We start from the raw sequence: 26,308 nt of genomic DNA on the forward strand, positions 1-26,308 counted from the left end.
GAAACTTGTGTTTCCTACTATTTTTATCAGGTTTAAAATATCATCTCCTTAAAACAGAAAAAGTGTTGATGTGTCGTGCTGAAATTCCGATTGATTTTGAATTCAAAGAAAAAAGGTTTTCATCCAAAACACCATGAAATTGTCACATCTTGCAGACAATAGGTGTATTCCATGTTGAAAAGAGAAGAAAGAAAACCATGGAGCCTTTTACAGGTGTGAGGCTTCTTCAGGTGTGAGAAGACCTCACAGTCGAAACGCTGTGTTTCCGTTCTTCTCTTTTCAGCATGCAATAAACCTAGTACTTGTTCCTTTGCAGCCGAGGCATGCTGACGTAGCTACCCAGCTGAACATCTTGCAGACTCTACAGTACTTCTCTCCTGTAGAAGTAAAGCAGGGCTTGCTGGGTGAGCTTTTGCTCCGGTAAATTAGGTCACGTGTCATGTTAAATCACTTCTTCTAAACACAACATTTGCTGGTGCTAGCTTTCCCCATGAAAAGAGACATTTCCCTTACAGTACATGACATATCGTTTTTATTCTATCAATAAGTATAGAAATTAAACAAAAGAAAAAATGGTGTCGCCAAAGAATGCACAGCTCTGTCGCCTTGGGGAGGTGTCAAGGGCATTGAGCTCCTTGGACATGAAAAGTGCCCGATAAATGCCATTTCTCATCATTTCTCTTGGCGTCAGTTCTGCTATTAAATGGGACGGAGGCAACGGGTTCAGAGAGCAGGTTAAGTGCACACCGAACGCAGATGTGTCCAAGTGTCTGTAAAAGCGCGGTGCTCCGCTGGCGCTGTTCCCTAGTGGCTTAAAGTGCCCGCCTAGTAAGCAGGCGATCCTGGGTCTGAATACCAGCGGTGCCTCTCTCCGTGTCTTGTTGTGCCGAATGTCTCATTTCAGACAAACATGTACAGCTTGGTTCAGTTTAATGCAAGAATTCATTTCCTTTCTGGAATAACTTGTTTTTGAAGAAATCCATACAGCTTGTGAAAGATGAAATCCATTTCTTGGTTGTCAGTGGAAAAAGATTGCCGGCTGCAAGAAGCGCAAGTGATTGTTTTCTTTGACCATAAACCTGCAAATGTAGGGAGCACAAGCGGCCATCAGTCTCTGTGGCGCAATCGGTTAGCGCGTTCGGCTGTTAACCGAAAGGTTGGTGGTTCAAGCCCACCCAGGGACGCATGTCTCAGTTTTTCCAATGTAAACATCATCACCGCTAAAGAAGATGGCGCAGAAGGCTCCACAGTCGAAACGTTGTGCTTCTTTTCTTCTCTTTTCAGCATGGAGTAAACCTTTGCTTGATCGTTTGCAGCCTACGCATGCTGACACAGCTACCTTTCTCTTAACGCACCTCAATCATTATTCACCAAAACCATCAGCAGAATGTGTCGCCTTTGTGGTGATGTCACTCCTCTGCTTCACAAATGTCCTTAGTGATGGACCATTTCATTCTGCCATTTTTCCGGAGCGGTTATTGATTGCTCCATCATTTCCCTCATACTTTCCATCCCAAGATTGAAAAAAAAAAACAGAAACAGGCTGATAGGACGACAATCAAATTGCAAAAACTCATCAAAGCACTCGATAGAGTATTTGAATCCACAAGTAGCTACGAGCAACTTTGTCCTGGCTTACATGAAAGTCGGAAAATGTCAAAAAGAAAAAGATGGTGGCTTTTTCATATCTGTTCTTTTATTTTTAGTTCGTTGGCTCTTCTGTCCATTGTCCTCCTGCCTGGCTCTTGACCTGTGACTGTCTGAACGCACACATTAGACTTTCAGGCGGGGGATTTGTCCTGAGCCTCTGTGAAAGACCCACCCACCCCCATAAATAACTGCTCTAGAAACACATGAATGCAAAACTAAACCACAGCTTAAAGAGGAGCTCCAACTCAGTGCCATACTAATGTAAACGAAGTAATACTAAGACATGTTCTTATGGATTTGTCTTACCTTGAGATATGTAATTGGATTTCAGGATTAACTTCCTCATTCAATGTAGTGGTGATTCTTTGCCTGGTCAGTACCTGGGTGGGAGACCTCCAGCGAACAATTAAGCTTGCTGCTGGAAGTGGTGTTAAGAGACTCTTAGGATCTTCCAGAGGTGTCTGTCCAATAGCACTAGTTGCCTTAGAGCTGGCTCAAACATTGCTCAAGAGTCTACCTTTCACAGATGCGCAAAGATGAATGATGGGGGTGCACGCTTCAAGGAGCCTTCCAACTGTAGGGACCGATTAGAGACGATCCGTAGCATGTGTTCATTTCCATATACGCCCCGTGTCTCAACGGTAGGACAGAGTCAAATACTGCCTCGACACGTAACAGCGTTATATTAAACCGCAGGACTTGAGGGCTGTTTTGTTTGAATGTTCAAGGCATTGGTAAGAGCGTAGGTCAAGGGCCATTGGTGCATCTCCTGTAACTGGAGTAAAAATGCTATTCAAAGTGCAGTGACTAAAATCGTCGTCCAGATGTCTCTGTTGTTGATTGCTTTCTGTCTAAGAACGTTCTGTTTTCATGTCCGAACGGGGAGACTTTATCATTCCAACTTGAAGCCACCCTTAAGTCCTCTGAGGTGTGTGTGTGTGTGCTTGCACGTATGGCGTAAAAGGTTTCTTAAACGGAGAGCGAACTTGAAAAAAGTTGCCTCCGCTGCCGCCGCCACCTCGCACTCCCTGTTCGATTGTAGCAAGAAGGCAGCGGCCGCGGCGCTCGCTGTAGTCGTGGCCGAGTGGTTAAGGTGACGGACTTGAAATCCGTTGGGGTCTCCCTGCGCAGGTTCAAATCCTGCCGACTACGGCGTCCTTTGCATTTGGTTGCGTGCGTGCGTGTAAAAGGACCAGCGCCGTTTCGTTTTCGCTGGGACCTTTAACACTCTAAATCGCCTGGACCCGCAGCCTCTGAAATCGATTCTTCAGCACCCACGATGGACGCTTTGCCGCTAGACACAGATAACGATGCTTTTCTGCAACGAGCTTTCCAGCTGAATTTTCTCGGCAGCTCCGTACTGAACCTGTTCTCCATTGCAACATAGCGGAGGCTCGTCACGTCTATAGCAAGGCTGGTTAGGACCGCATACGCCACAGTGACTTGTACACAGACCACATGAAAGGCAAGCAAAATACACTTTTAAAATTCCAAAGACTCACAAGGTCAGAGAAACAGCGATGACCTGAACAGATCTGTTACAGAAGTCTAGGTTGACCTTTTTAGAGCTGTAATTGCATTTTTGTTTAATAGAAGATCAAATCTACTCGCATGTACCAGCACCTTACAGTTTATTGATGTTAATTCTGTTTAAGTAATAAGATTGCTAACGATGTTGGACTTTAGCCGGTGTTTTTTAGAACAAATTGCTTACACTTCTGTAAGGAATACGCAGTACGTGCCTTTGTCAGTCATTGCTCACCATACCTGTAACTTTCTTATCTAACTCACTTCCTCAAATGGTGAAGGTCCACAAACATAAATGAAAAAAAAACCCTTGTTGTAGATGAGGTGCACAAAAAAGCAGCCCCTGATAGTGTATAACACATTTATACTATTGCAGAGACACATGTAACATATATATACTGTATATATATATGAAACAGAAATAGAAACAGAAACAGGAATCGCTTACTCACCTGGAGAATCTCTGTAGGAATATCTAGCATTTATCAATGGAAATAAAAGCTGCTTTAATACAGTGCATGTTCAAACTCAAACCCTCAGCTGCTGTTCTTGTTTGTTTTGGGACAAATTGCAACTGAGCATCGCATGAGCCGTTACGTACCCTTATCTGTTAGGGAATTTCAAGGGAGGAGTTAGGTCAGAATGGGTAGGCTGCAAAACAACAAGTAAAGATTTATTCCAAGATGAAACGTTGTGGCGGTTTTCTTATCTTTTCAGCATGGACTAAACTTTTACGTGTTCCTTATATGCTATATATGTATATATTTGCACCAATGTCGTTCTTAAAAACTAACATGAAATTGTCAGGGACATTCAGCTATATACAAAGACGAGACAGACAAAGTAATAATTCTGTATTAACGTGGCCTACATATTGACGCAATGATCAAACTGACTGACATGTTCTGATTCAGATCCCCTGCAGTTCATGCCAATTAGAACAATAGCAATGCTGAGTCCTCCCCACCCTACTGAGCACAAATTCAGCTGCTCTCCAGTTCTGTTCTGCATGTTTTTTCATTGCAATTGAGCTCGGAGCTGGAGATGATCTCCATACAGTTCTGTGTTCACCAGCCCGCACTTGCGTGCTAATTTACGGGTTGTGGCAAATGCTTTTCTATAGTTCATATACATGACGGCAACCTGTTACCTAGGAACCTGAGAGGTTTAAAAGCCTCACGAGCCAGGCAGGACTCGAACCTCCAATCTTCTGATCCGAAGTCAGACGCGTTATCCATTACGCCACTGGCCCATAGAACATGCGCTTGCACTCCACCACAGAGAGCTCTACACTGCTACTAGTAGTACACTTCCCCATCTAAATTTTCACAGCAAGAAACTTGTGTTTCCTACTATTTTTGTCAGGTTTAAAATATCATCTCCTTAAAACAGAAAAAGTGTTGATGTGTTGTGCTGAAATTCCGATTGATTTTGAATTCAAAGAAAAAAGGTTTTCTTCCAAAACACCATGAAATTGTCACATCTTGCAGACAATAGGTGTATTCCATGTTGAAAAGAGAAGAAAGAAAACCATGGAGCCTTTTACAGGTGTGAGGCTTCTTCAGGTGTGAGAAGACCTCACAGTCGAAACGCTGTGTTTCCGTTCTTCTCTTTTCAGCATGCAATAAACCTAGTACTTGTTCCTTTGCAGCCGAGGCATGCTGACGTAGCTACCCAGCTGAACATCTTGCAGACTCTACAGTACTTCTCTCCTGTAGAAGTAAAGCAGGGCTTGCTGGGTGAGCTTTTGCTCCGGTAAATTAGGTCACGTGTCATGTTAAATCACTTCTTCTAAACACAACATTTGCTGGTGCTAGCTTTCCCCATGAAAAGAGACATTTCCCTTACAGTACATGACATATCGTTTTTATTCTATCAATAAGTATAGAAATTAAACAAAAGAAAAAATGGTGTCGCCAAAGAATGCACAGCTCTGTCGCCTTGGGGAGGTGTCAAGGGCATTGAGCTCCTTGGACATGAAAAGTGCCCGATAAATGCCATTTCTCATCATTTCTCTTGGCGTCAGTTCTGCTATTAAATGGGACGGAGGCAACGGGCTCAGAGAGCAGGTTAAGTGCACACCGAACGCAGATGTGTCCAAGTGTCTGTAAAAGCGCGGTGCTCCGCTGGCGCTGTTCCCTAGTGGCTTAAAGTGCCCGCCTAGTAAGCAGGCGATCCTGGGTCTGAATACCAGCGGTGCCTCTCTCCGTGTCTTGTTGTGCCGAATGTATCATTTCAGACAAACATGTACAGCTTGGTTCAGTTTAATGCAAGAATTCATTTCCTTTCTGGAATAACTTGTTTTTGAAGAAATCCATACAGCTTGTGAAAGATGAAATCCATTTCTTGGTTGTCAGTGGAAAAAGATTGCCGGCTGCAAGAAGCGCAAGTGATTGTTTTCTTTGACCATAAACCTGCAAATGTAGGGTGCACAAAAGACTGTCAGACTCTGTGGTGCTGAAAAGTTGGTGGTTCAAGCCCCTCCAGTATGCGTGTCTCAGTTTTTCCAATGTAAACATCATCACCATCGCTAAAGAAGATGGCGCAGAAGGCTCCACAGTCGAAACGTTGTGCTTCTTTTCTTCTCTTTTCAGCATGGAGTAAACCTTTGCTTTATCCTTTGCAGCCTAAGCATGCTGACGCAGCTACCTTTCTCTTAACACGCCTCAATCATTATTCACCAAAACGATCAGCAGAATAAGTCGCCTTTGTGGTGATGTCACTCCTCTGCTTCACAAATGTCCTTAGTGACGGACCATTTCTTTCTGCCATTTTTCCGGAGCGGTTATTGATTGCTCCATCATTTCCCTCATACTTTCCATCCCTAGATTGAAAAAAAAAAAACAGAAACAGGCTGACAGGACGACAATCAAATTGCAAAAACTCATCAAAGCACTCGATAGAGTATTTGAATCCACAAGTAGCTACGAGCAACTTTGTCCTGGCTTGCATGAAAGTCGGAAAATGTCAAAAAGAAAAAGATGGTGGCTTTTTCATATCTGTTCTTTTATTTTTAGTTCGTTGGCTCATCTGTCCATTGTCCTCCTGCCTGGCTCTTGACCTGTGACTGTTTGAACGCACACAGTAGACTTTCATGCAGGGGATTTGTCCTGAGCCTCTGTGAAGGACCCACCCACCCCCATAAATAACTGCTCTAGAAACACATGAATGCAAAACTAAACCACAGCTTAAAGAGGAGCTTGTCATGACCGCCAGGCAGTTAAGACCAACTCTTAAGCAATCTAAACAGCACCAGCAGAGGGTGATTATTAACAAACGCCGCCGCACGAGTTAACCCACCTGCACACACTCCACCGTGGGGTACGCAGTGCTATTTTTACCATCTTTACTTGCTTCCCGCTGGTATTGAGTCTACTCCTTGAGAGCTCTACCTGGCGTTTTTTCCATTACCTCGTTTATTCTGGATATTGGACTCCCCTTCTGCCTTTTCGACTTTGGACCTCGCCTCTCACCTCGGACTGTTTGCCACCAGTGTTCTCCCTGGATTACGACTTACCTTACGCCTCTTGACCACGAAACAAAGCAAAACAGAGCAAAACAAAATGAACAAACGAAAAGCCTCACGTCCCGCACTTGCGTGTAACGCCGTTACGTGCCCAAGCGGTATTGTACTTCATCTTAGCACTGCACCCCGGGGCGTACGGTATATGGGAACGAGCACACGCCACAAATCGTCTCGAATCACTCCCTACAGCTGTAAGGCACCTTGAAGCGTGCACCCCCAACATTTTTCTTTGCGCATCTGTGAAAGGTAAACTCTTGAGCAAACTCTGAACCAGCTCTAAGGAAACTAATCCGATTAGACGTTACTTTGACTCATCCTTTAAGGGAACCTTGTTAATTGGAGAAATCAATGATTTCGAATGAATTCTGTATGCGTTAAAAGACAGCTATACACAGAAAACATGCAGGACACTTCTCATGATGTTTCCCGAGCCGAAACACAGTGCGTTTTTCCAAGCCCTCTGACAAAGCCCGCCCACTGAAAACTGCAGCAGATCGTGTAAAGACGTTCAACTTTGTAACTACTGCACGCACAGGAAGCAGAATAAATTCCTCTTTTCAAACTGTCAAAGGTTTGCTTTGCGAACACTGCAGGACATCGCACAATCTCTTTTGAATGGGGACAAACGATTTCTTATGGGGCACAGTAAGTACAGACGTTTAAAAAGCTCCACTCATGCCGACGATGCAGCATGAAGAAGCGCAACCTAACGTTTGCATTCCTAGCAAATTCCTTTTATTTTTTGATAAATAAAGACAGTCTTGTTTAACAAACAACACACACAACATTTTACATTGTCAATTCAATTCAAATCAATGTATTTCTATATAGCGCCTTTCACAACAAGGTTACGTGCTGTCTCTTTGAGGCAGATGTTTAAATCCTCTGAGTTAAGTGCTGAAGTTATAGTAGTCCTATCAGTATTGTTGCCTCCGATCAACAGATCCTCATTTTTCTCAGAGTTGAGTAACAAAAAGTTTTCACACATCCAAGTATTTCCTTCCTTAATGCATTTAACTAAACTGATAATAGAAGAGTTGTCGTTTGGTGTAAACAAAATGTTTATTTGAGTGTCATCAGCATATGAATGAAAGTTCATATTATTTTTTCATATTATCCTACCTAGCAGCAGCATGTAGAGAGAGAGAGCAATATTGGTCCCAGCACTGATCTTCTGGTACCCCAAATTGAACTGGTGACATTGATGAAGCAGTACAATTATTAGATATTTGAACATAATGAAAACGATGAGTAAAATGTGAAGTAAACCACTGAAGGACGGTTCCAGATAAGCCAACCTCAAACTCAAGCCTGTGTAACAAAACAGAGAGGTCAACCGTGTCAAAGGCAGCTCTAAGATCTAGAAGCAAAGCACAAGCACTGTTGCATTCCCTGCATCAGTAGCTAAGAGAATATCATTTACGACTCTTGTTAATGCAGTTTCAGAAACCAGACTAAAATTTCTCAAGTATATTATTTGAATCCAGATATGATTGACGTTGGGCAACAACTATTCTCCCAAGACTTTTAGATTGAAATGGGACCTTTGAGACAGGCCTGTAGTTGTTAAGAACTTGTTGATCCAAATTTGACTTCTTAAGAGCGGTCTAACAACCGCTACCTTAAATTGATCAGGTACAACGCCTGACGCAAGCGATGCATTCATCATACTAATTATAGGTCCTGCCAGTCCTTCGAGGGAATCTTTGACTAGCTGAGTGGGGATGGGATCTAGCGAACAGGTGGTTGACTTTGTCTTACGTCTGTGTTTATGAGTCCACCATAAGAAGAAATCTGAACAGGAGTGGTGATCATGCGAGGTCACCATGGAGGAAACCACTGCTCTCCCCCCAAAAAAAACCACCACTGCCCCTCTCAAGTTTGCTAAAGACCACATGGATGTTCCACAGCAACTCCTGGAACAATGTTCTGTGGACAGTGACAAAAGTTGAACATGTTGGTAAATGTGCACAACGTTATGTTTGGAGATAACAAAACACTGCATACCAACTCCAAAACCTCATCCCACCTGGGAAGCATAGCGGAGGCTGTACGGCTTGCAATCATCGAGGGACCGATGAATTCCAAGATGTATCAGGAAATTCTACAGCAGAATGTCAGGGTGTCTGCCTGTGATCTAAAACTCGAAAGACGCTGGGTCATGCAGCATGACAAAAACAAAGGAGTACATCAACAACAGAGTGGCTGAAACAATAGAAATTCCGTATTTTGGGATGGCCGAGTAAGAGTCCTGACCCCAATCCCATTGAAGTGCTGTGGCGTGATCTGAAGCAGGCCGTTCAGTGCAAGACATCTCCCAACTGTATGTGAGAGAAAAGCAGAGACGCTCACTGAGTAAGGTGGGGTTGCAGCTTTGCAAATCAAAAGGACATTTGTACGCTCAAAAAGGGACAGGAGCACCCCAGATGGGACTCGAACCCACAATCCCTGGCTTAGGAGGCCAGTGCCTTATCCATTAGGCCACTGGGGCACACTGGGTTGGGTCGATCACGCTGATGAAGAGCCAGTTTTTTTTTCCTTTTCTTTTTCAAAGGGATCCCCAAAATTAGGAAAGTTAGGCAGCAGAAGGTTTACTGTGACCTGAGAAGGACCGGCATCCAATCACGGTGGTACACACACACACGCTCTCACTCATCTGAGCTACACGGCTACCAAGATGATCTCAGGTGCGCCGAGCTGGTACGGAACATATTGAACTGATTGACGGCGAATTGTCTCTCAGACAGGCTTTTCACCTCTGAGCTCCCTGACTGACAGTAATCAGCTAGGTAGTGAAACAGTCAGCTGCTTCTAAGCCTTAAACAGCTGCATCTCGGCGCTTCCACAGAGAGATGATTTGAAAGCCAAACATCGCCCATTGGGAACACCTTACTATCACTAGTTTAAGAGACTCTTAAGGTCTTGCAGAGGTGCCTGTCTAATAGCATGCGCTTTGCAAGCTATAGGTGTTTAGGCTGAGGCAGAATGCCTGTTAACAAAATGTTTTTCTAAAGGGGCCTCGCACTCTTTTCCAAGCAATGGTCACCATCCCCACCGAGTGTCACAACGTAGTCATGTCCTAGGATGTCACCTGTTAGTCTCCATTTGTCTGCCACCAACACTTTAGGTTACGGGGTCACAACCGCACCGCGGAGAGCAGAGGAGCCGTTGTCGTTCTGGCGGCGCAGATTGGGCTGAAGGTGGGGCGCTTGAATCTCGCTGTTGGAGGCCGTCTGAAACTGACCCAAGCCTTTCCCTTGAATTAAATGTAAATAAATAAATGAACCCCAGATGCACATGGAATCAATCACGTGTTTCCTTTGAGCCGTTTCAAAGACTGCTCCAGAGTTTACCTTGCACAGATGCGCAAAGATTAATGATGGGGGTGCACGCTTCCAGGCGCCTTACAACTGTAGGGACTGATTAGAGACAATTCGTAGCGTGTGTTCGTTTCCATATACGCCCCGTGTTGCAATGGTAGGATGAAGTCAAATACGGCTTGGACGCGTAACGGCATTCTATCCAACTGCAGGACTTGAGGGTTTTTTGTGCTTTGTTCTGTTTTCGTTGACATCGCATTCGTAAGAGCGTCAAAAAAAGGCAATTCCAGCATCTAACACGAATAAAAGGGCTATTGAAACTGCAGGGCTGCGCAGCTTCTAAAATCCTTGCACACAATTCTCCGTTATTGTTACTTCCTTCTTTCTGTCTAACAAAGTTCCCTTTTCCTGACCGGACGGGGAGACTTTATCATTCCAACTTGAAGCCAGCCTTAAGTCCTCTGAGGCGCATTTGTCTGCTAGCATGCATTTTGTGAAAGTTTTTTTTGTTGTTGTTAAACGGAAAGCGACTTTGAAAAAGGTTTCCGCCGCTGCCCGGCACTCTATGTTAGACTGCATCAAAAAGGCAGTGGCGGCGGCGGCGGCCGAGTGGTTAGGGCGATGGACTAGAAAGCCATCGGGGTCTCCCTGCAAAGCTTCGAGTCCTGCCGCCTACGGTGTCGTCATGTGTCTGCGCAACAAAGGAAAAGCACCTGTTTTGCTTTTCCCGCAACTTTTAAAACGCGAATGATCTGGATTTCTACATGATTGGCTCTTAAAATGTGATCTGATCTTCATCTGACGCATAATAATAAATAAAGACAGTCTTGTTTAACAAACAACACACACAACATTTTACATTGTCAATTCAGTTCAAATCAATGTATTTCTATATAGCACCTTTCACAACAAGGTTGTCTCAAGGCACTTAACAATGCAAGTTGTTAAGAGCCTTGTGTCTAATATGCCACTTAGGTTACGTGCTGTCTCTTTGAGGCAAATGTTTAAATCCTCTGAGTTAAGTGCTGAAGTTATAGTAGTCCTATCAGTATTGTTGCCTCCGATCAACAGATCCTCAGTTTTCTCAGAGTTGAGTAACAAAAAGTTTTCACACATCCAAGTCTTTCCTTCATTAATGCATTTAACTAAAGTGATAATAGAAAAGTTGTCGTTTGGTGTGAACAAAATGTTTATTTGAGTGTCATCAGCATATGAATGAAAGTTCATATTATTTTTTCGTATTATCCTACCTAGCAGCAGCATGTAGAGAGAGAGAGCAATATTGGCCCCGGCACTGATCCGTCTGGTACCCCAAATTGAACTGGTGACGTTGATGAAGCAGTACAATTATTAGATATTTGAACATAATGAAAACGATGAGTAAAATGTGAAGTAAACCACTGAAGGACGGTTCCAGATAAGCCAACCTCAAACTCAAGCCTGTGTAACAAAACAGAGAGGTCAACCGTGTCAAAGGCAGCTCTAAGATCTAGAAGCACAAGCACTGTTGCATTCCCCACATCAGTAGCTAAGAGAATATCATTTACGACTCTCGTTAATGCAGTTTCAGAAAGCAGACTGAAATTTCTCAAGTATATTATTTGAATCCAGATACGATTGACATTGGGCAACAACTATTCTCTCAAAACTTTTAGATTGAAATGGGACCTTTGAGACAGGCCTGTAGTTGTTAAGAACTTGTGGATCCAAATTTGACTTCTTAAGGAGCGGTCTAACAACCGCTACCTTAAATTGATCAGGTACAACGCCTGACGCAAGCGATGCATTCATCATACTAATTATAGGTCCTGCCAGTCCTTCGAGGGAATCTTTGACTAGCTGAGTGGGGATGGGATCTAGCGAACAGGTGGTTGACTTTGTCTTACGTCTGTGTCCATGAGTCCACCATAAGAAGAAATCTGAACAGGAGCGGTGATCATGCGAGGTCACCACGGAGGAAACCACTGCTCTCCCCCCAAAAAAAACCACCACTGCCCCTCTCAAGTTTGCTAAAGACCACATGGATGTTCCACAGCAACTCCTGGAACAATGTTCTGTGGACAGACATGACAAAAGTTGAACTTGTTGGTAAATGTGCACAGCGTTATGTTTGGAGATAACAAAACACTGCATACCAACTCCAAAACCTCATCCCACCTGGGAAACATGGCGGAGGCTGTACGGCTTGCAATCATCGAGGGACCGATGAATTCCAAGATGTATCAGGAAATTCTACAGCAGAATGTCAGGGTGTCTGCCTGTGATCTAAAACTCGAAAGAGGCTGGGTCATGCAGCATGACAAAAACAAAGGAGTACATCAACAACAGAGTGGCTGAAACAGAAGAAATTCCGTATTTTGGGATGGCCAAGTAAGAGTCCTGACCCCAATCCCATTGAAGTGCTGTGGCGTGATCTGAAGCAGGCCGTTCAGCGCAAGACATCCCAAAAATATACATGAACTGAAACAGTTTTGCATAGAGGAATAGGCCAAAATACCTCCTAACCGCTGCTCAGGTCTGACCAGCCGCTACAGAAAGTGGGGATTGAGGTTTTTGTCATAAAGGAGGTTCCACTAGCTCCTTAATATAAGGGTACACGTACTTTTTCCATCAATGACCTTGATTGTTTAAACCATTTGGTCAATAAAGAAACAGCAATGTCAAATGTTGGGCGTGTGTTGTTTGTTAAATCAGACTCTCTTTATTAATTATTATGACTTAGATAAAGATAAGATCACATGTTAGGAGCCATTCATGCAGAAATCCACATCATTCCGAAGGGCTGTTTACAAAAGTTTTTCTCCCAACTGTATGTGAGAGAAAAGAAGAGACGCTCACTGAGTAAGGTGGGGTTGTAGCTTTGCAAATCAAAAGGACATTTGTACGCTCAAAATGGGACAGGAGCACCCCAGATGGTACTCAAACCCACAATCCCTGGCTTAGGAGGCCAGTGTCTTAGCCATTAGGCCACTGCGCCACACTGGGTGAGGTCGATCATACTGATGAAGAGCCAGTTTTTTTTCCTTTGCTTTTTCAAAGGGATCCCCAAAATTAGGGAAGTTAGGCAGCAGAAGGTTTACTGTGACCTGAGAAGGACCGGCATCCAATCACGGTGGTACACACACACACGCTCTCACTCATCTGAGCTACACGGCTACCAAGATGATCTCAGTTGCGCCGAGCTGGTACGGAACATATTGAACTCATCGACGGCGAATTGTCTCTCAGACAGGCTTTTCACCTCTGAGCTCCCTGACTGACAGTAATCAGCTAGGTAGTGAAACAGTCAGCTGCTTCTAAGCCTTAAACAGCTGCATCTCGGCGCTTCCACAGAGAGATGATTTGAAAGCCAAACATCGCCCATTGGGAACACCTTACTATCACTAGTTTAAGAGACTCTTAAGGTCTTGCAGAGGTGCCTGTCTAATAGCATGCGCTTTGCAAGCTATAGGTGTTTAGGCTGAGGCAGAATGCCTGTTAAAATGTTTTTCTAAAGGGGCCTCGCACTCTTTTCCAAGCAATGGTCACCATCCCCACCGAGTGTCACAATGTAGTCATGTCCTAGGACATCACCTGTTAGTCTCCATTTGTCTGCCACCAACACTTTAGGTTACGGGGTCACAACCGCACCCCGGAGAGCAGAGGAGCCGTTGTCGTTCTGGCGGCGCAGATTGGGCTGAAGGTGGGGCGCTTGAATCTCGCTGTTGGAGGCCGTCTGAAACTGACCCAAGCCTTTCCCTTGAATTAAATGTAAATAAGAAATGAACCCCAGATGCATATGGAATCAATCACGTGTTTCCTTTGAGCCGTTTCAGAGACTGCTCCAGAGTTTACCTTGCACAGATGCGCAAAGATTAATGATGGGGGTGCACGCTTCCAGGCGTCTTACAACTGTAGGGACTGATTAGAGACAATTCGTAGCTTGTGCTCATTTCCCTCTATTCCCCGTGTTGCAGTGGTAGGATGACGTAAATTCCTGCTTCGACACGTAACGGCATTATAATCAAGTGCAGGAGCTGAGGGCTTTAGTTTTGTTTCGTTTTCCATGGCGTTCGTAAGCGCGCAAATCAAAGGCAATTCCTGCGTCTAACACGAATGTAAATGCTTTTGAAAGTGCAGTGTGGTGCAGCTTGTAAAATCCTTGTCCACATTTTTGGTTTGTTGATGTTTTTTCTGTCTGCCAAAGTTGCATTTTGACATCCGGACTGGGGGACTTTATCATTTGAACGTGAAGCCAGCCTTAAACCCTCTGAGGCGTGTCTGTCTGCCGGCACGAATCTTGTGAAAGGTATTTTTTTTAACGGAGAGCAACTTTAAAAAGGTTTCCACAGCCAAATCGCAGTCCGTGTTTGATTATAGGAGGAATGCGGCGGCGGCGAGCTCGCATTTGTCGTGCTCGAGTGGTTAAGGCGATGGGCTCGAAATGCGTTGGGGCTTCCCCGCGCAGGTGCGAAACCTGCCGACTCCGGCGTCTGCCGCACGTCGCCTTGTGCCTGCGCGGCAGAGGCGAAGTGCCGCTTTTCCTTTCCTGGTACTATAACAACGCGAAATCGCTTGGACCCGCTGCCATGGAAATCAATTCTTCAGATAACTACACATTTTGCGTTCGCACCTCTGGTGCTCTACTTATGCCTTTGAAAACCTAATGAATAAAGCTGAAAGAACCGACACGATATGTAGGTGCTGGTAAAGCACGCAGTAAAGAACTGTTAACAGCAAGGGTTTCAGTGGGTTAACTGAGGAGAAGGCGTGATCGCTAATTGTTGACTTTTTATTTGGTGTTAGAAACACTCTTACTGTGCATGATGTGCAACAAATGTAGCCACAGAAATTGCATCACGCTTTCATGTATGCTATTGCAGACACCAACGTTGCCTAGATAGAAAACCGAAATAGCCGTGGGTTTGCTTGCTGGTCTGAAGGATCTCTCTTCGAATCTCTATCATTTGTCAATGGAAGTAAAAGGCGCTGCAATCTCATACGTTCAGAATCAAACCCGCAGCTATTGTTCGACTTTATTTCTTGACTAATTACAACTGAGTGTCGCATGAGCAGTTACATAAACTTGTCTGGTATATTTGAACACAAATGCCGTTCTTCAATTAAAACTAACAGTACATTGTCAGGGACATTCAGTTCTATACAAACAAGAGACAGACAAGAGAATATTTCTACCGTTCATGTGGACTACGTGTTGACTTACTGATCGGAATAATTGAAAGGTTCGGGCTCATAGCCGATGCAGTGCGTGCTAATTAGAACAGCAACGCTGAGCTCTCAGCACCGTACTGAGCCCAGGTGTTTTTCTAAAGCTGTCAGGTGCAGTTCATTTACATGAAGGAAATCTCTTACTGGGTACGATTACAATGCAGTAAGTAGCACAGACTACTTAGGGAGTAGCCCCATGCGTTTAAAAATGACCCGAGCCAGGCAGGAGTCGAACCTGCAATCTCCTGAGCCGTAGTCAGACGCGTTATCCATTGCGCCACTGGCCCTGGTGTGACACTGCAGGACTGTAACCCAGTGAGATCAGCACTGCACCTAGTAAAATATTACCCCCGGTCCATTCTTTTCCAAAAGTGAGAAACACCTGTTTTCTACATTTTGTCTGTTTTAAAACCATATCTCTTTAAACCAAACCAAGAGTTTGTCTTTTGCACTGATATTCTGATTCATTTCGATTTCAAAGAAAAAAAAAACATTATCTTCCAAAGCATCATAAAATTGTCCATTCTTCCAGACTCTACTTCTCTCTTGTAGTAGTACAGCAGACCTTTCCAGGTGAGCAGATCACAGAGTCCGAAATATGCTTCCTCCATCAAGCAAAGTACCTGAACATGACTCTGTCTTCATAAAAGCGCCCCTGTAATAAAGAAATTAAATCCGAAATCAAGAGGGCAGTTGCCTACTGAAGTTCAAGAAGTCATCAATTTTAACCCAGCAACACATTAAAGGCTGCATCTATACAAGTACGATTCTAGAAATGCTCACCAGATTACGTTTTAAGAAGGAACTGTGCCTCAGGTTCCGCCGAGATCTTAACTCGGATGGCAGGATTCAGAGTCCGGAGTGTGGACTGATGGCGCACGGAGGGTCCATATACTGTGGATCCCTCAGTGATCTTCCGCGTGTTCAAACCGCCAGCGTGTGACTCCCCTGTCCCTGTGACCTCATTGCTCTGCTCTCGCCTCTGTGCAGCTGAGCCCGACTCATGGTAAAGTGGAAAAAAATATGCCCTCATCGTGGGATTTACTCTGGATCGAGGATAGATGTCACTTTTTTATCGTTGAACAGGATGTATGTGATGTGGCGACTAGGTTCAATATTGTATCCTTTTAAAAGATTAAGGACTGGGGTGAGCGTGATTTACCACCCTTTCAGCTAAGAACCCGACATGAGCACCGTTTAAGCTGCATAGACTCGGTCGTTTAACTCTTCTCCATTAGCAGGGTTAAGGTTAAAGAAAAAAAACATTGCTGACTTCTTTTTTTTTGCCAGCCGCTAGCGCTGATTAGCAATGTTTGTATTTCATGTTTTGCAAGTTCCATCCATTTTAAGAAAAACAAGTCGCGTTAAAGACAGGAAATGAATACTTGCATTTAATTAAGTCTAGCCGTAGGCGGTTGTCTGTAAGGACCAGTTCTGTTTGAGAAGACAGAACAAAGAAGGCACCACTGGGATTCGGACTCAGGATCTCCTGTTTAAGAGACAAGCGCTTTAACCAACTAAGCAACGGCGCCCCGGTAGTGTTGTCCTTTTGCAGCCACTTGGACACACCACTCAGACACATCTGCATTCGGTGTGTGCTCCGCCTGCTCGCTGAGCAAGTTGCCACCTTTACATACAATAGCAACATCGACACCAAGAGAAAGGATGACAAATGGCTTTTATCTGGAACTTTTCATGTCCAAGGAGCTCAATGTGCTTTCTGTGTACAACAGGGCCACTGAACTCCACAATGGCCACTGAACCACAGCAGTGGCTTGCTGGCTTGACATCTCCCAAGGAAAATGTTGAAATCGCATGTGGAACAGGAAAAGGACCCTTGAGTACGAGGGAAAAAAAAGAAAAAGATCATCTGGAGCGCGCCAACCCATGTCTGGACAGCCCAGTTTCATCGACGAGGTGGCCGAGTGGTTAAGGCGATGGACTGCTAATCCATTGTGCTCTGCACGCATGGGTTCGAATCCCATCCTCGTCGCTCTCTACGTTTGACGTTGGCTCTCCTTTTGTTTGCTCCAGTACTAGAGCCTTACATTTTCTAGCGGTGGCTGAACATGGTATAGTAGGCTAACGTTGGTATCGAGCAGTGGTAGTAACAGTATTTACGTGCCGCTGCTGCCAAGTGGCTCTGGGTTGAGACCGCGTTTTCACTTACTTGCAGCACAAATGGAGAAAGCGATTTTTGACAGTCTCTCGAGAGACTGCGCTAGGTGTTTAGGGATAGACTTTGTCAGTTCCCCCTGGGATGATGGCCTCTCAAATAGTTTGTGATTCCTCTAGACGTTTATACAGTAGAAGCCTGCTTCGTGGCTTAAATCCAAGCTAAGGAAACGAGTTAGAGGTCTGATGCAGAACTGCGAATTCAATGAAGGGGAACACTACAGTACATTGCACTGTATGTGTGAGGAAAGCTGCCCCCTTCTGTTCCTTGTCGACCGAACAGAGGACTGTAAAGGATACCGCCAAGAAACTTTAGGATGCTGGTTGGAATCCAGCTCCAAAGAAGCCCCTTTGGGTGTTATGTAATCAAAAAGTAAGAACAGAGAATCTCCCTTTGATCAAAAGCGCAACAGAACTGTTTTCCGTGGAGCAGGTTTCAGACCCGTAGACCTGTTTTATTTGTAGGGCAGGGCGCATTCCCAAACGCGAATCTCCTGTTTTAGAAATGCTTTGGGCGGCGTGAAGTGAAAATAAGAAGTGGGCTCCAGATGCACATGGAAGCAATCAAGTGTTTCATCCGAGCTGTTTCAAAGACTGCTCAACAGCTTTCCTTTTACAGAGGCCCAACGATTAATGATGGGGGTGCACCCTTCAATGTGCCTTACGACTCTAGGGAGTGATTGAGACGATTCGTAGCGTGTGTTCATTTCCCTCTATTCCCCATGTTGCAGTGGTAAGATGACGTAAATTCCTGCTTCGACACGTAACGGCGTTATAATCAAGTACAGGAGCTGAGGGCTTTTGTTTTGTTTCGTTTTCTATGGCGTTCGTAAGCGCGCAAAACAAAGACAATTCCTGCGTCTAACACGAATATAAATGCTTTTGAAAGTGCAGTGTGGTGCAGCTTGTAAAATCCTTGTCCACATTTGTGGTTTGTTGATGTTTTTTCTGTCTGCCAAAGTTGCATTTTGACATCCGGACGGGGAGACTTTATCATTTGAACGTGAAGCCAGCCTTAAACCCTCTGAGGCGTGTCTGTCTGCCGGCATGTATCTTGTGAAAGGTTTTTTTTTTAACAGAGAGCGACTTTAAAAAGGTTTCCGCAGCCACCTCGCACTCCGTGTTAGATTATAGGAGGAATGCGGCGGCGGCAAGCTCGCTGTAGTCGTGGCCGAGTAGTTAAGGCGATGGATTTGAAATCCATTGGGGACTCCCCGCTCAGGTTCGAATCCTGCCGACTACGGCGTCTGCCGCACGTCACCTTGTGCCTGTGCGGCAAAGGCGAAGTGCCGCTTCTCCTTTCCTGGTACTATAAAAATGCTACATCGCTTGGTCCTGCTTCCATGGAAAGCAGTTCTTCAGGTAATTCTACTCTCTTACCAAAGCTGTTAGGTTCCTTTCCGTGGTGAGATGGGTTGTCATGCAACGCTGCCACATAGTGCCGACAGACAAGTGTGTTGCGGGAGAAGAGAAAAGTGTTTGAAGATTTAAGAGTGTCTTAGGTGGAGCCAAAATCAAGTGTCACAAATGCAAGTGGGAAGATTTCCAATGTTTAATATGGTCAAAATAAGCGGAAGTTACCAGCTGGTCCGGCACAGTCTGCCATGCTTTTGTCATATACTGTAAAGTCGTGTGGAACTGGGTGTCGAACTGGAGCCTCACCATTTGCATATGTGAGGCTCCAGTTATACATCGAGTGTCACATTAAATGACAAAAATGAAGAGAGTTAAAGCACCTGGAGAGGTTTTCTTACAACTTTTGAGCTGACACAGTTTTGGAAAATGTTTCCTTCACGGTGCACTGAACAACATAGGCAGCCAAGAGTCTCCAAAACAAAACAGAATGGACAGATAGGAGAAAATTCCCACTCGTCCTGAAGTTCCCAAAATCCAGCACTGAGCGTAAACAAAGTGTCTAAGTAGCGTGGGAATGCTAACCCTAACCCTAGCTGGAGTTTGAGCAATCCGGCACTGAGCGTAAGAAGATGAGTCAAAGTAACGTCTAATCGGATTAGTTTCCTTAGAGCTGGTTCAGAGTTTGCTCAAGAGTTTACCTTTCACAGATGCGCAAAGAAGAATGTTGGGGGTGCACGCTTCAAGGCGCCTTACAGCTGTAGGGAGTGATTCGAGACGATTCGTGGCGTGTGCTCGTTCCCATATACCGTACGACCCGGGGTGCAGTGCTAGGATGACGTACAATACCGCTTGGGCACGTAACGGGGTTATATGCAAGTGCAGGACGTGAGGGTTTTCGTTTGTTCGTTTTGTTTTGCTCTGCTTTGCTTTGTTTTGCTTTCCATCGCGTTGGTAAGAGCGTAAATAAAAAGGCGATTCCTGTGTCTACCACTAATGTAAGAGCTATTTCAAGTGCGACGTGGTGCGGCTTTTCAAATGCTTGTGGGCATTTCTCTGTTGTTGATTCTTTTTTTGTGTGTAACAAAGTGGCCTTTTCATGTCCGGACGGGGAGACTTTATCATTCCGACATGAAGCCACCCTTAAGTCCTCTGAGGCGTGTCTGTCTGCAAGGCTTGTATTTTGGAAATGTTTTTTTGAAACGGAGAACGACTTTGAAATAGGCTTCCGCCGGCGCCTCGCGATCCAGGTAAGATTGTAGCAAGAACGCAGCGGCAGTGGGGCTTGCTGTAGTCGTGGCTGAGTGGTTAAGGCAATGGACTAGAAATCCATTGGGGTCTCCCCGCACAGGTTCCAATCCTGCCGACTACGTTGTCCGCTTTCAGTCGGTGTGTTTCGGCACAAGCAAAGAAGCGCGCCTCTTTGCTGTTCCTGGTGGTTTTAAAACGCCCAATCGCTTGTACCCGCTGCCTTAGAAATAAGTTCTTCAGCGTCCGCAAATGGCATTTTGCAGCTGGAAGCAGATGTCGACGCGTTTTGCACAGAGCACCAAAAAAGCGTCTTTTTTGAAGGTCCAGGCACTGAGCATTGGTGGTTCAGTGGTAGAATTCTCGCCTGCCACGCGGGAGGCTCGGGTTCGATTCCCAGCCAATGCAGTGGCTTTTGCAGCGAGCGGCTCCAACACTTGCATCCCCTTGCAACTCGCAACTGAAAACCCACTGAAGCTAAGCAGGTGTGAGCCAGGTCAGTACCTGGATGAGGATGAGCTACAGGGAAAAACAAAGCTTCCAGCTGGAAGCGGTGTTAATGGTGCCGGCGGGGGGGCGCTCACCCTGAGGTCTGTGCGGGTCCCAATGCCCCAGTATAGTGACGGAGATGCTGTGTTGTAAAAGGGCGCTGTCTTTTGGATGAGATGTAAAACCGAGGTCACAGCGCTCTGTGGTCATTCAAAATGACCACCAAAACCTTTGACAAAAGCTCTTGGTAATTGATGGTCTTCAATAATGCTTCTCCTTTAGGTACATTTTAAATCAGCTGAAAAATGCTGTGAAATGGGGGGGCACTTCAGGCCAGTGTAGGATTTGGGTTACAAGAACCATGAAACTGCACGAGAAAGCCCGTACACTGATTACACGGCTTTCTATTCAAAGGAGGACAAAAGAAATTCCCTGAGTTTGATTTTTTGCAGCACAGAGAGGAGCACTGTCGTGAGGCTGGTTAGCTCAGTTGGTTAGAGCGTGGTGCTAATAACGCCAAGGTCGCGGGTTTGAGCCCTGTACGGGCCAGGTCTAGGTCCAGGTCCCTGTTTGTGAAACAGGCAAATGACTGTCTCAGGGGCCCATTCCTCATTCTCAAGACACATGTATGCAGTATGTACACCGTGCATTGAGCAATAGGGACTGAATACACCACAGGTAAGGTTAGAAGTCATTCTGAGGTGCCACATGTGAGGGATACAGCTAGGCATCCGAAATGTAGGGTTTGAGACCCTTCAGGAGTACTGCATCCTTTGAGACAGACCCTGTTAAACAAATGATCATTTCTTTCGGCATTAGGGACTAAATATACTAAACATATGATGCTAAAATGTTATTTTCACATATATTAATGTAATAAATGATTGCTTATGCTTTAGAAACAAATCTAATTAAAATAAAAGCTTAAGTTTTGTATTTATCTTGTACCATAGAACATGATTTTCTTTGTATTTCAAGCCCACAAAGTGTCCAAATGACGCACTACATGATATAAGGAAGATTATCACATGCATATCGGTATTATCTTTCTTATGAAAATGCATTCCTTTCATTACCTTTTACTTTTTAAAATGAACTCAAATTGAGTATAATGTAATAATTTAAGTAGAATAGATTCTAATAATATAATGATCCAGTGTTTTGCACTACTTCACTGCTTCACTGCTCTATGCCATCTGGAAATAAATCCTCAGACTGCTTACTGCCCTGGGCATGTACCAATAAATTAAAGGAGCACATCTGTTTATCACTGCGTTGAAGCAGGAGACACACAGTCTCTGCAAACACATCCTAGATACAGTGTTCCAGCACCTTTGACCTCATCCAGAACATATCATTTCTTGAAAGGGATTGCTGTCCGAATGCACATCTGAATCCCAAGCAGAATCTCTAGTAAAATACGATCATTTGTGAAACAGGCAAATGACTGTCTCAGGGGCCCATTCCTCATTGTCAGACACATGTATGGAATGCTTTCACCGTGCATTGAGCAATAGGGATTAAAAACACCGCAGGTAAGGTTAGATGTCATGTTCTATGATCATTTCTTTCAGCATTAGGGACTAAATATACTAAACGTATGATGCTAAAATGTTATTTTTACATATATTAATGTAATAAATGATTGCTTATGCTTTATAAACAAATCTAATTAAAATAAAAGCTTAAGTTTTGTATTTATCTTGTACCATAGAACATGATTTGCTTTGTATTTCAAGCCCACAAAGTGTCCAAATGTTCTATGATCATTTCTTTCAGCATTAGGGACTAAATATACCAAACGTATGATGCTAAAATCCTGAAAAAAGGATGTGCTCCATCTCGTCAGTAGATTGGATTCCAAAACTGATTTGGGTCAATATACATTACCTTTGAAATTAAAGTACAGTCTACTGTAGGGAACCATCAACTTAGAAAGCATTGGCCTTCCCTGGGGGTCAGGTAGGTGCAAAAGATAAACCTTTATCCTATCTTTATCTTAAGATAAGTGGCCAAGCAGTATTTTTCCAAGTTTCACCAAGCACATCATGTTGCCATAGTAGACAAAGTTCTATAAAATGTTAAATAACTTTTAAAAAAAGCATCTTGGTCTTACAGTACTGTACAAGGTGAATTAAACTGTCCCTGGTAATAAAAAGTAATTAGAAGCATCTCAGAAACTTTATCTCTAGAAACATTAGCTGTTTTATATCATGTAATTTAGTGTGATGTTGTCAGAATTCAAGGACATTATCACACACAGAAATTGGTTCAGTTAAATCTAAAAAACACAGCTAAACATGGGTTTAAATGTAACAGAAGTCTTACCTCTTGTCAAAAGATTTAATTCAAGAAGCGATGTAATAAATGATTGCTTATGCTTTATAAAGAAATCTAATTAAAATAAAAGCTTAAGTTTTGTATTTATCTTGTACCATAGAACATGATTTTCTTTGTATTTGAAGCCCACAAAGTGTCCAAATGATGCACTACATGATATAAGGAAGATTATCACATGCATATCGGTATTATCTTTCTTATGAAAATGCATTCCTTTCATTACCTTTTACTTTTTAAAATGAACTCAAATTGTGTATAATGTAATAATTTAAGTAGAATAGATTCAGGTAGGAAATATAGAGTCATGATGTTTATGGCTGACATCATTTCACATGGGTGAATTTTAAGCTAAGAAATAAAAACATTTACAATGAAGATACCATTGCTTAATTTTAAATGCCTTTAAAAAATAAATACCTCCTGAGAATAATTTGCCACTCCCAGATCCTTGGTAAGGTACTGTTTGAATCCAATCAGGAGAGGAGCATCCAGGGAGTGCTTTCTATAGAGTCCAGCTTGGGCCACTCTCTTCCGGCCTGCTGATACTTTTTAACTACTCAGGGCCTGTAAGGATATAAAACACCGGTTTAAACATTTTATACCTATAAGACAAATTAGAATTTTAGTAAAAAATAGATACATCTGAAAAATAAAAAGTCTTACTGCTGATAGAGTTCTTCAGAGCTCACATCTTCCCCTTCCTTATCCGCTTCTGTTTCAGTTTCTAGAGCAGCCTCTGGCATCTCTTCCTCCTGGACTGCGGCCTCTTGCTCAGGGCCGCTGGAATGCAGGTAGATTCTTTTCAACATGCTTTTACATAATATGTTGTAACAATGATTTCAAAAAGAAACTACAGAAGCCTTACAGATTAAAAATATCTCACCTTGCCAATGTGTCTTCAGGCTTCCCATGTACAAAAAGGCCCAAGGACTCTAGCAGTCTTACAACCACTATCCTGTTTGCCTCACCAGACACGATCTCTATTCTGTGGTAATCCACGATGACCCCGTTCTTCAGGTGATTCATCATGTCCTCCCTCGCCTGTTGAGAGGCCATCCTGATGTTTTCTGCCGTGGCGTGCTTCATACACGCCCTCTTCAAGTGAGCAGGAAGCTGATCAAGAGTATTCAGGCACATCTTGCACACCAGGGGAATCCTCGTGGGTTTCCTTTGAAAATAAATAATACCATCTGTGTATAGAAACAAGCTAAGACTGATTTCTTAAATTATCCTTAATTTTCTCTCTCATAGTTTGAGCATAATGATTTTATTGCATTTATATAAGAATTGCTCATTGCTCCTAAATAAATAATGGTTTCATAAAAAAGTGAACACTTGGTCTCAGTCACAGACTTTCCAATAGAAGCCATTGTGGAGTTCAGCAACTGCAGGTCCTAGAAGTGGGGAAGGAATTTTAAAAGAGAAATTGAATTACAATACAGAAGGAATGGCTGAGGGATCACTGAAATATATATATACAAATTCCAAAGACTGAGTCCATATAGAAACAACTACCTTTCATTTTCAGTATAAGAAAAAAAAAACATTATCTTCCAAAGCATCATAAAATTGTCCCTTCTTCCAGACTCTACTTCTCTCTTGTAGTAGTATAGCAGACCTTTCCAGGTGAGCAGATCACAGAGTCCGAAATGAGCTTCCTCCATCAAGCAAAGTACCTGAACATGACTCTGTCTTCATAAAAGCGCCCCTGTAATAAAGAAATTAAATCCGAAATCAAGAGGGCAGTTGCCTACTGAAATACAAGAAGTCATCAATTTTAACCTAGCAACACATTAAAGGCTGCATCTATACAAGTACGATTCTAGAAATGCTCACCAGATTACGTTTTAAGAAGGAACTGCGCCTCAGGTTCCGCCGAGATCTTAACTCGGATGGCAGGATTCAGAGTCCGGAGTGCGGACTGATGGCGCACGGAGGGTCCATATACTGTGGATCCCTCAGTGATCTTCCGCGTATTCAAACCGCCAGCGTGTGACTCCCCTGTCCCCGTGACCTCATTGCTCTGCTCTCTCCTCTGTGCAGCTGAGCCCGACTCACGGTAAAATGGAAAAAAATATGCCCTCGACGTGAGATTTATTCTGGAGCGAGCCAGTGTTGCGCATAGCTGCCTTCAAAGCAGTTAACCCAGGTTCGATTCCCGGCCAACGCAGTTACGAATGTTTTCAAATGCTGTCATGAGCCTTGGATTGTGACTAGCAAAGCGAAGCCTTTTGAAATAGCTAAAGCACTGCAAAACGGAATTGAAGGAGAATCTTACAGGGGATTCTGAGCAGTGTCTGCATACATGCAGTCAGATAAAGGTGCTGAAAGCTTGAGCTACTCTCAATGTCATGCTGCCCTTCCCCGGAGTAAATCTGTTACATTGAAAGAATGCTTCTGGCAGGTTCAAAAAGAGACCCTTGTTAATTGGAGAAATCAATGATTTCGAATGAATTCTGTATGCGTTAAAAGACAGCTATACACAGAAAACATGCAGGACACTGCTCATGATGTTTCCCGAGCCGAAACACAGTGCGTTTTTCCAAGCCATTTGACAAAGCCCACCCACTGAAAACTGCAGCAGATCGTGTAAAGACGTTCAACTTTGTAACTACTGCACGCACAGGAAGCAGAATAAATTCCTCTTTTCAAACTGTCAAAGGTTTGCTTTGCGAACGCTGCAGGACATCGCACAATCTCTTTTGAATGGGGACAAACGATTTCTTATGGGGCGCAGTAAGTACAGACGTTTAAAATGCTCCACTCATGCCGACGATGCAGCATGAAGAAGCGCAACCTAACGTTTGACAGACAAAAGCCAGGCGCCGCTACGAGCAATATGAAATCATACTGACAAGCACACGGCGTTTCGCGCTGACACAAAAGTAATCTCGACAGACGCTGTTCTCTGCATAAAGCTGAAAGAGCGTTTCAGTTGACACGTAACAAGTTCGTTTCTTTCTACCATGATATCACCGTGACCAAATCTGTCTTTAAACACCTTGCTCAGTCTCTGACGAGACTGTCAAAAATTGCTTTCGCCGATTGTATTGCAAACCGGCGGAAGCGGGGTATTGGGAAAAGTTTTCAACTAGCAATAATCACGCCTCGGCTAACCCTCACAGGCTACGATACTGCCACTGCGCAAAGCTGACGGTTGCCAGGCAACCGCGGGGATCCTATGGAAATCGTTATCGATCGTGTCATGGCATGTCGTTGCTATAACGCTTCATATTTGTCGTCTTCTTCTTCTTCTAGCTTGAGGTTTTGAAGAATTTCATGGCAGACAAGGGCTCCGTTGGGAACAAAGGGCGTTGTGAGAAAACCGTTGCTTATTTTCAGCAGCAGAAATACAACCCTTTAAATACAAGATGACAGAACAATGACGAAGGGCATGCCGGGAGGAACTCATGCACTACAGAGGAAAGGGGGCGGGCACGTACAGTTCACATTCAAGCCACAAGTACTCCTC

The 26,308-nt window shown here is 43.9% G+C and overlaps 9 non-coding genes across 9 annotated transcripts; 5 read left to right on the forward strand and 4 right to left on the reverse strand.

The window, feature by feature from the left end:
• Positions 1-1,110: 1,110 nt before the first annotated feature.
• trnan-guu (transfer RNA asparagine (anticodon GUU)) lies at positions 1,111-1,184 on the forward strand. Its single transcript has one exon. It is a non-coding gene; the product is annotated as a tRNA-Asn (tRNA).
• Positions 1,185-2,720: 1,536 nt separating this feature from the next.
• Positions 2,721-2,802, forward strand: trnas-uga (transfer RNA serine (anticodon UGA)). The gene has a single exon. It is a non-coding gene; the product is annotated as a tRNA-Ser (tRNA).
• Positions 2,803-4,356: 1,554 nt separating this feature from the next.
• trnar-ucg (transfer RNA arginine (anticodon UCG)) lies at positions 4,357-4,429 on the reverse strand. The gene has a single exon. It is a non-coding gene; the product is annotated as a tRNA-Arg (tRNA).
• A 4,692-nt stretch (positions 4,430-9,121) lies between these two features.
• trnar-ccu (transfer RNA arginine (anticodon CCU)) lies at positions 9,122-9,194 on the reverse strand. Its single transcript has one exon. It is a non-coding gene; the product is annotated as a tRNA-Arg (tRNA).
• A 6,251-nt stretch (positions 9,195-15,445) lies between these two features.
• Positions 15,446-15,518, reverse strand: trnar-acg (transfer RNA arginine (anticodon ACG)). The gene has a single exon. It is a non-coding gene; the product is annotated as a tRNA-Arg (tRNA).
• A 1,624-nt stretch (positions 15,519-17,142) lies between these two features.
• On the forward strand, positions 17,143-17,224 carry trnas-gcu (transfer RNA serine (anticodon GCU)). Its single transcript has one exon. It is a non-coding gene; the product is annotated as a tRNA-Ser (tRNA).
• A 1,343-nt stretch (positions 17,225-18,567) lies between these two features.
• trnas-uga (transfer RNA serine (anticodon UGA)) lies at positions 18,568-18,649 on the forward strand. The gene has a single exon. It is a non-coding gene; the product is annotated as a tRNA-Ser (tRNA).
• A 1,695-nt stretch (positions 18,650-20,344) lies between these two features.
• Positions 20,345-20,415, forward strand: trnag-gcc (transfer RNA glycine (anticodon GCC)). The gene has a single exon. It is a non-coding gene; the product is annotated as a tRNA-Gly (tRNA).
• A 5,431-nt stretch (positions 20,416-25,846) lies between these two features.
• LOC148632314 (U4 spliceosomal RNA) lies at positions 25,847-25,988 on the reverse strand. The gene has a single exon (XR_015934398.1). It is a non-coding gene; the product is annotated as a U4 spliceosomal RNA (small nuclear RNA).
• Positions 25,989-26,308: the final 320 nt, after the last annotated feature.

The sequence above is a fragment of the Lepisosteus platostomus genome, unplaced genomic scaffold (assembly GCF_059453375.1).
Source record: "Lepisosteus platostomus isolate fLepPlt1 unplaced genomic scaffold, fLepPlt1.hap1 Scaffold_63_H1, whole genome shotgun sequence".
Lineage (NCBI taxonomy): Eukaryota > Metazoa > Chordata > Actinopteri > Semionotiformes > Lepisosteidae > Lepisosteus > Lepisosteus platostomus.